Raw genomic sequence first — 10433 nt, 5'->3', positions numbered from 1 at the left:
CTCATGCCTGTAATCCTTGGCATTCAGGAGGCTGTGATCTGAGGATCACATTTTAAAGCCAGCATAAGCAGGAATGTTCATGACACTCATCTCTAATTTTAGACACCAAAAGCACAGAAGTGGAGCTGTGGCTCAAGTGAGAAAGCACTGTTGTTTTTTGCTTTTTTCATTCCTGAGGCTTAGCTTGAACTTTGGGTCTATGCACAGTCTTTGACCTTTTTTGCTTAAGGCTAGTTCTCTACCACTTGAGCCACAGCACCACTTTCAATTTTCTGGTGGTTAATAGGAGATAAGAGTTTCACCAGGCCTGGGAAAGTGGCTCAGTGGTAGAGTGCTTTCCTTGCATGCCTCAAGCACTGGGTTTGATTCCTCAGTACCACATAAGAAAAAAGAAAAAAGCCAGAAGTGGTGCTGTGGCTCAAGTGGTAGAGCGCTAGCCTTGAGCTGAAGAGCTGAGGGACAGAGTCCAGGCCCAGAGTACAGGCCCCATGACTGAACCCAAAAACAAAAACAAAAAAAAGAGTTTCACTAACTTTCCTGCCTAGGTTGGCTCTGAACCAGGACCTCAGATCTCAGCCTTCTGAGTAGCTAGGATTACAGGCATGAGCCACTGGCACTTGGCTACAGCACTAGTTTTAAGCAAAAAGTAGTTTAAGAACAGTGCCCCAGTCCTGAATTTAAGCCCAAGATTCACACACACACACACACACACACACACACACACACCATTGGAGACTTAAAGCACAGGGCTCTCATTCTATAGACATTGTAGGTGAAGAGTCTTCTCTGGTTCAATTCCCTTCCCTGCTTACTCCCTCCCACTATGGTCATCCAATTAAAAGACACAAATGAGACAAATTCCCTTTTCCTTCTACTGGGCCACTGACCTTTGGTAGGAAAGTGAAGATTTGTCATGCATATATATGCTCCAAACAACTCAGTTTAGGAATGTTGGTTTCTGAATAACAAATTCATATTTAAGTAACAGCTAGTTGAACAAAAACCAAGAACTAACCAGTTGACTGGATGAATCCATTATTTTAATTAATTATTTAATGCACTGGTTCTGGGGCTTGAATTTAGGGCCTGGGTGCTATGCCTTAGCTTTTTCACTCAAGGTTGGTGCTTTACCACTTGAGCCACAGCTCTCTCCACTTTTGCCTTTTTGTCTGAGACCAAGACTTGGACTTGGTATCTGGTGCTATTGCTCTACCACTGGAGCTATACCTCAGCTCTGACTTCTTCCATTTTGCCTGGTTAGCTTTTTTTGACTGGCCTGATTTCAGTCTCAGTTCTCAGATCTCAGCCTCCTGAGTAGCTAGGATTACAGGTGTGAGGCAGTGAAACCTGTACATAAGTAGACATATTTGTCCTGTCTCATGTTCAAGATATGCTTCTCTAGAATAGCTTTCTCCTGCTGGGCACCAATGGATCAAGCCTGTAATCGTGGCTACTCAGGAAGCTGAGATCTGAGAATTGAGGTTTAAAGCCAGCCATGAGACTCTTGTCTCTGATTAACCACCAGAAAACCAGAAGTGGTGCTGTTGCTCCAAGTGGTAGAATGTTAGCCTTAAGCAAAATTGATCAGACAGCTCCCAGGCCTTGAATTCAAGCCCCATGTCCACACACACAAAAAAGTGTTTTCTCTTTCACACAGCCATAATTTGGTACTTCTTACATCTACTCACTCCCTGCCTCTAGGAAAGCATTTACTGAATAATGGTTTGTTAGTGCATTTCCTTCAGTATGAGGATTCCATCTTGCTTTACCTACTGTAAATGTTTTGTAAATGAAAAAAATAATTATACAGTATCAATGCCTTCCTCCATATTCAGGAGGTTATGAAGATACAAGATGGAAGAATTGGTGTGTGGGGGTATTCTGAAAGACTGAGAGGAACAGTTAAGAAAATAGAGAACTTAGTCGGATACCAGTGGCTCACAACTGTAATCCTAGACACCTGTAATCCTAGGCTGAGATCTGAGGATTGAGATTAAAGACAGCCCAGCAGGAAAGTCTGAGAGATTGTTTTCCAATTGATCAGCAAGAGGGTAGAAGTGGAGCTGTGGATCAAATGGTAGAGTGTCAGCCTTGAGTAAAAAAGACAAGTGAGAGATTGAGGCCCTGAGTTCAAGCCCTACTAACAGCACAAGATATAAGAGAGAGAGAAAGACAGACAGACAGACAGAGACAGAGAGAGAAACAGAGAGACAGAGAGTGAGAGAGAGAGGAAGGAAGGAAGGAAAGAGGGAAGAAAGGGAAGGAAGGAATGAAGAAAAAGGAAGAGAAGGAAGGGAGAGAAGGAAGGAAGAAAAAGGAAGGGAAAAGAGGGAGAGATGAAAGGAAGAAAGGAAAGGAAGAAATAAAAGATAAAGAAGAGGACTCTTGGGGGTGGAGGAAGGACACAAAGTTGGACAAAGCTCAGTGGCTTCTCGTGAGATTCCAGGAGAATATTGATCAGATCTTGCTGTGAATTCTGATTACCATCGCTCACTGAAGTACTAATTAGAGAAACAGCCATGCTAAAAGCACCTCCCTATTGCAGTTCCTCAGCTCCACTCAGAAGGGAATGGCTTCAATGAAACAAATTTTCTGTACTGCAGCCCCAAAACCATCATACCACCAAGAGACAAAGGACAAAAAGGGCACAAATACAACAGTGATACTCACCAGACACTATGTTGGAAATGATCTGTACAACTGTGGGAGGTTTGGGGGGAGGGAAAGTGGGGGGTTACAAGTTCAACAAGAAATGTTGAACCTTATGCACTACTTTACTTAGGTAACTATAACCACTCTGTACATCACCTTGACAATGAAATTTTTAAAAATTAAAAAAATAAAATGCCCCCCCTCTAAATACCACCATGAGATCTGGATGGGACCAGACTCACTTCCTTAAGCCCCAGCTCTCCATCTCTACAGACAGAGAGGAATGTGTTTGCAACTTTTTTTTCCATTCCTAGGGCTTCAATTCAGGGACTGGGGCACTGTCCCTGAGCTTCATTTTGCTCAAGGTGAGCGCCCTACCACTTGAGGCACAGCACCACTTCCACCTTTTTCTGAGTAGTTTATGGGGGATAAGAGTCTCATGGAGTTTCCTGCCTGGGCTGGCATTGAACCCAAATCCTCCTGACTAGATAGGATTACAGGCAGGAGCCACCAGCACCTGGTTATTTGCAACTTCTTGATCCTTCATAGAACTGGATCAACTTCTCCCTATCCAAGTGTATCCACCAGGAAAGAGTGAAAATGGCACAGAGACTAAGTCAAGAGAAGAAAAAAGGAGTTTGTGGCACCCTATCTCTCATTTATTCAGTTCTTACTGTATGTCAATCAAGCTCAGGAATGATGCACATGTTTTTAGTCCCTGCCTTTGAGGTGGGTATTTTTCTTAAATTATCTTGAAGTAGTTGTACTACTTATTTATATTATTGTTATCATTATTTCTTGTTTATGTGGTGCTGAGGAATTGAACCTAGAGTCTCATGCATGCTAGGCAAGCACTCTACCACTAATTCCCGGCCCCAGTACATCTTGATCCATGTCACCCCTTCCATCATACTTTTCCAACTCTCCAACCCCACCCCTCCCCTCAGGTTACTGTTTCTATTTTCACATGTGTACACTGTGTGTTATGACTTCAATTCCTCCACCATTCATCTGCCTCCCTCCCCCTTGAGCCTCACTCTCCTCAGGAAAAATAAAACATGTTTCAGCTTTCTGGAATTAATTTTGTGACACTGTCAGGTAACTGTTCAAAGGAGTTATATCATAGGAATCCACCCCTGTGTATACCATTTTACAATTGTGCATACAAGCACATGACCCTATATATGTTTTAATTTATGTTAATATATACGTATGAGGAAACATATGTGCTCTTTGTCTCTCTGAGCCTGACTTAACTTCACTTAAGATAATTTCTTCCAGATCCATCCAGATCCAGCCATTTCTTCACAAATGACATATTGTGTGTGTGTGTGTGTATGTGTGTGTGTGTGTGTGTGTGTGTGAAAATACCATACAGAGGGGTTACAATTTACATGAGCAAGGTAATGAGTACATTTCTTTTTTATGATTTTTTTATTGTCAAAATACTTTACAGAAGAGTTACAATTACATGGCCAAGATAATGAGTATATTTCTTATCAAGCATTGTTGCCTCCTCCTTTGTTTCCCCTTCCAATTCCCCTCCTCCCCCTGCCAAAGTTGTAAAGTTAGTTTTTCAACATAACCTTGTACATCTCATTGTTTCAGTGGGTCTACCTGTATCCCTATTTAAAATATATTTTTCCCTTCCCCTTCACAAATTATAACAACACCAAATACAGTGAAAACAGGGGTTATACTGTGGGGGAGGAATGTATAAAGCAACAAAAAAATCATCTTATGAATATGTTAGAAACAATAACAAGAAAGAAAAATCATTTGAGTCCTTATCTTGGCGTTCATTTTGATTAACATCAACTTATCTGACCTTTTCTGCTTGTCTAAGACATATACTAGTTATTGCATATACGAGAAACCATGGGACCTATGTTTCTTTGAGCCTGGCTTACTTCACTGCATAAAATTGTTTCCAAGTCTTTCCATTTCCTAACAAATGGGGCAATGTCATTCTTTCTGATGGAGCCATAGAATTCCATTGTGTATATATATCACATTTCCCATTCATCTACTGAGGGGCATCTGGGTTGGTTCCATAGCTTAGCTATGGTAAATAAGGCTGCAATAAACATAGTTGTGCTAGTAGCTTTAGTATGGTCTTCTTTGTGATCATTTGGGTAAATGTCCCAAAGTGGGATTGCTGGTTCATAGGGGAGCTCTATGTGGAGTCTTTTGAGGAACCTCCATACTACTTTCCAAAGTGGTTGAACGAGTTTACACTCCCACCAACAATGCAGTAAGGTTCCCTTCTGTCCACATCCCCTCCAACATCTGTTGTTATTAGAGTTCTTGGTTACAGCCATTCTAACTAGGGTGAGGTGGTATCTCAATGTTGTTTTGATTTGCATTTCTTTTATGGCTATGAGGTTGAGCATTTCTTCATGTGTCTATTGGTCATTCTTCTTTCCTCTTCAGAGAAGTTTCTCTTTAAGTCTTTAGTCCACTTATTTAGTTGTATCTTTGAAGATTTGTTGTTGGGGGATTTAATTTTTTGAGTTCCGGGTATATTTTACATATGAGACCCTTGTCCATTGTATGGCTAGTAAAGATCTTCTCCCAGTCCATGGGCTTTCTATTGATCTTGCTAGCTATGTCCTTTGCCATGCAGAAGCTCTGCAATTTCATGCAGTCCCATTTCTCCAAACTTTCTTTGATTTGTTGTGTTTCTGGGTCTCTTTTAAGAAAATTTTGGCCTGTGCCAAGGAGACCTAGGGTTTCTCCTATTCCATCCTGTAATGTTTTCAGAGTGTCTGCTTTGACTTCAAGGTCTTTGATACATTTGGAGTTGATTCTGGTGCAGGGTGATATATAAGGATCTAGCTTTAGTTTTCTACAGGTGATTAACCAATTTTTCCAGCACCATTTAGACATATTATTTTTATGGATAGTCATTCTTTGTATTTTATGTAAGGGGTGTGTGTGGTGTGAATGTGTGTGTGTGTGTGTGCACATGCTGGCCCAAACTCAGTGCTTAGGTGCTGTCCCTAAGCTTTTTGGCTCAAGGCTAGTTTTTTGCCACTTGAGCCACAGCATCACTTGTGGCTTTCTGGTGATTAACTGGAGATAATAGTCTCATGGACTTCCCTTCTCTGGCTGGCTTTGAACATTAATTCTCAGATTTCAGCCTCCTGAGCAGCTAGGAGTACAATGAGCCACTGTCACTCAGCTGGAAAACCATTCTAAAAAATGGATTCCACTATTCTTATGAATGGATGAGTACAATTACATTATATATACAATGTATATATGCAAATATATATATGTGTATACTTATATTTACATATGTAATTTTTTATTCATTCCAAGGTAGTCTATTTTATGATTCCCTTTAACAGATGAGGGAACTGAATCTCAAAATAAATAATGTGTCTCAGATCCAACACCTGGTCCCCATTAGAACTCATATTTGAAACCAGCATGGGTTAACTTTAAAATCTATTTCATTCACATTATTTTAGTGAACCTGCCAGGAGTTCTAAAATCATGTCAGGTGATCATACTGGCCCTGATGATAATGATGATGAAGATGAAAACAATGATGATGCATGTAACTAAATTATCTTATGCATTTGTTCTATGCTAAAATATTCACCTTTATTGTCTTATTAAGACTTCCCAACAACCTATTCAGGAAGAATTTATGATTTTTAGATGAGGAACTTGAGGTTTCCAGAGGCATTTAAAGTCTCCACCAAGATTGCCCAGGAAGTTGAATCCTGTGGCTAAGCTCAGAATGAAAACAGAGTCTGTTTGACTCTGAAGATGTTATCCAGGTTGAGCAATGTTAAACCAGAGGATTTTTTCATTTCCTAAATTTGCAGAAGGATTCTGCAGGCATCTTTTGATTTCACTCCTAGGCCTTTGGTTTAAGTCAGCCATTTCCATCTATTTTTTTTTATTTTTTGCTAGCCCCAGGACTTGAACTCAGAGCCTAGACATTGTACCTGAGCTTATTTTGCTCAAGGCTAACACTCTACCACTTGAATCATAATGCCAGTTCTGGTTTTTTTCTGTTGATGTGGTACTGAAGAATTGGATGCAGGGCTCATGCATGCTAGGCAAGCACTCTAGCACTGAGCTACCTCCCAGCCCCTTCATTTACTTTTAATAGTTTACCTTTAGCCTAGAAATTTTTGAGGGAGCAGAGTCATTCAAGGACTCCCAGCCTGGATATTCTGACATGAATTTAACCTAGTTTAACCAAGCCTCGTCTCAGTGGATGGTGATGAGCCACCTGCTCCACCTCCCATTCCTCTAAGTAATTTTTTAAAATTTTACCCACTGTCAATTTGCTTCACTGTAGTCCCAGGCCCTCATTTATCCTGATTTGGCTGCCCTTCTACTTTTTTTTTATAAATTGCTTTACTAATTCTAATTTATATATCTACATGCTCACCCTAGGAGGTGCCAAAGTCAAGTGGATCAAATTCATTTGCACTAAAGCAGGTGTGGCTTAATACAATCCTTCTGGGTAAGTGTTGCATTTTAAAATACTCCCATCTGGCTGGGAATGTGGCTTAGTGGTAGAATGCTTGCCTAGCATGCATGAAGCCTGGGTTCCATCCCTCAGCACCATATAAACTGAAAGAGCTAGAAGTGGTTGTGGCTCAAGTGGTAGAGTGCTAGCCTTGAGCATAAAAAGCCATTCCAGGACTGATAAAAATAAAATAAAAGGCCACATCCTACTCCTGGACCCATGCTATGCAGTGTAGTACAACACAGACAACCTGAAGTTATCTTTCTGCTTAGCCAACACTAGAAGGATGCTTACTGGCTTAGAGAAGTCTTCCTTGGCAGAGTTTTGCCCTCTCTAATTGGCAGTGTTAGCTGCTGCTTTAACCTCCCTAACAACTCAGACCTGTGCAATGGAACTTTGCCTCTTGGCATCCCTTGGATATCCATCCTAATAGTTTATTGCTTACATTTTTGTCATACTTGTTCCCAGGCACCCTAAGCTTGTTCACAAACTAGTCCCAAAGGGTCCCTTGGAGTCCTCTATCCTGCCTGGATCCAAACCACATAGAAAACAGAATACTCTCAGTTGTTTCTCCAGCCTCTGTCTCGAGGCTACTGCTGCCTCAAGCTAACTTTGGTGGGTTGTTCTTCCCATGAGGGGGCCTTGGCTGGGACACTGGGCCTCTCTGCCTAATATCCTCACCCCTTGCAGCCCGAGTTTCCCCTTCTTATTAACAATGTGGCTAAGAGTCCTTCTATCCTAAAATTGGCTGTGGTCACCTGCCCACAAATCCTGTGTCCTCCTCCCCATGCACATCTCTCACAGATCTGTCTGAATAGTAAAGGCATGCTGGCTTATGGAGGTGATAGGGGACAAGGATGTGGATCAGTGGATCAGTTTGTTTGGACTGCCTACTTCCTTGTCTGAAAGATTCTTTTCCTCACCCATAATGGTTGAAATGATATCAACTTGATATTCAAAACCTAAAAGAAACATTAATGAAGACTCTCTTTTGACAACAAATATACATTTACCACATTTCCGAGTGTAAGATTCACCCCTATCTGAAAATCATGATCTTCCCAAATACCTAGAGTATAGAGCACACAGCAACTCTGAGCTTCCTATTGCTTTATTGAGTAGGATTAACTTTGGTCTTAAACATTGTCACTCTTTCTCATTTTTCTATTTCTCTGGCTCCCATCATGAAAAGTGCTTCTGACATGTTCCTGGTATTAATGCTGCATTTGAGAAAACACTTTCTGAAATTTGTTCCCATGGGTTACTGAGTAAGAGGGCGGTTGAGTTCAAAATGAAATCATTCTACTGCCACATACAATTTTGGTCTCCAGGAAAGTGAGATAATTCATTTTGGTTGTCTAGACATTCTGTAGGTAGTACTTTGTTATAACACCTCTAGAAGAATAATAAAGAAGCCTGTTGGAGTTAGAATGGTCATAGAAAGCTTCTCTGAAGGGATGATGGGTAACATCTGTACTGTATTACAATAACACTGTTCCAAGCAGAGGAAAGGTCAAATGCATGATACCCAAGTCAAAAATTCAAAGGAGAGAAAGACAGTTAACCTACCTGTGGCACAACACATGGGGGCACATGATAAATACTGTCATTGGAAGCACAGAAACCTTCCTCTCCTGCCTCACAGAAATGGTACACAAGTACACAGAATGGGATGCTGAGGGGCATCCTTGGTTAAGAACTGAGAGCAATTTTTTCATCATAAAAGGACAGAAGGGAGAGGATGTATGAGCAGATACAGGCCAGTCTCATCTAATTCTTTTCAATAATTCTAAGAAAATGTCATTAAGTGAGGATAACAATATGAGAAAAATGACATCTCAAGAAATGTTGAAAGGGATGAAATGCATCAAAATGCACTTTATTCATAAACAACTTTATTGAGTGAAACTCCTTTGTACAACTACATGAAGAAAAAAACACTAAAAATACATTTAAAAATATAATTAAGGGCTGGGAAGTGGCTCAGGGGTAGAGTGTTTGCCTTGCATGCATGAGGCCCTGGGTTTGATTCCTCAGCACCACATAAGCAGAAAAATCCAGAAGTGGCACTGTGGCTCAAGTGGTAGAGTGCTAACCTTGAGTTGAAGAGCTGAGGGACAGCACTCAGGCCCAGAGTTCAGGCCGCACAGCTGACAATTTTTTTAAAAAAATATATAATTAAAAGTATAAATGATAAAATGATAAAAATATAAATGATAAAATGTGACATCTGAGGGAAAAAGTGAATTCAAAGAGTACCTCCTAAGATTGGAAATTCGGGGGATGTTCATTTGGGATTTTTGGTTATAATTTTGCCTGATTTTTCACTGATAATGCTCAGTTCTTAGATGTAGTTTCAGTGGGGAAATAGTTGAGATTAATCAGAGTGATGGCGTTGCACAGGAGTTCAAGTGCATACCTGATAATACAGTAAGCATTTGAGAGACTTGTTAAGATAGGTTCAAAAGCAAATGCCTATGGTTTCCCTTATTTGCAATTACTAGTACATGTCTGAGACAAGCAGAAATGGTCAGATAAGCTGATATTAGGCAAAATGAACCCCACGATACTCAAATGGTTTTTCTTTCTTGCTACTGTTTCTACCATATTTATAAGATGATTTCTTTGTTGCTTTGTATGTCCCTCCCCCATGGTATAACCCCTGTTTTCACTGTATTTATGTTGGTATAATTTGTGGAGGGGAAGGGAAAAAACCAATTGTTTAAATAGGGATACAGGTAGACCCATTGTACCAATGAGATGTACAAGATGTTATGTCAAAAATGAACCTTACAATTTTTGTGGTGTGTGGTGGGGTGGGGGGGATATGGGAAGGGATGGTAAGGGGAAACAAAGGAGGAAGCAACAATGCTTGATAGCAAATGCACTCATTGGGCTGGGAAGATGGCTCAGTGGTAGAGCGCTTGCCTCGCATGCTTGAGGCCCTGGGTTCGATTCCCCAGCACCACATAAGCAAAAAGAAAAAAAAAGCCAGAAGTGGCACTGTGGCTCAAGTGGTAGAGCGTTAGCCTTGAACTGAAGAGCTGAGGGACAGCGCCCAAGCCCAGAGTTCGGGCCCCACAACCGGACCAAAAACAAACAACCAAACAAACAAACAAAAACGAAATGCACTCATTACCTTGCCCATGTAATTGTAACCCCTTTGTACAGTATTTTCACAATAAAAATAATGACAAGTGAGAGTGTGAGACCCTGAGTTCAAGCCCCAGTAGTGGCACATACACACACACACACAAAGGACACACACAGCCAAGATACATCACTA

This window comes from Dipodomys spectabilis, unplaced genomic scaffold (genome assembly GCF_019054845.1).
Source record: "Dipodomys spectabilis isolate Male_0828 unplaced genomic scaffold, ASM1905484v1 ptg000039l, whole genome shotgun sequence".
In the NCBI taxonomy this organism is placed as follows: Eukaryota; Metazoa; Chordata; class Mammalia; order Rodentia; family Heteromyidae; genus Dipodomys; species Dipodomys spectabilis.
This window is presented reverse-complemented; position numbering follows the sequence as displayed.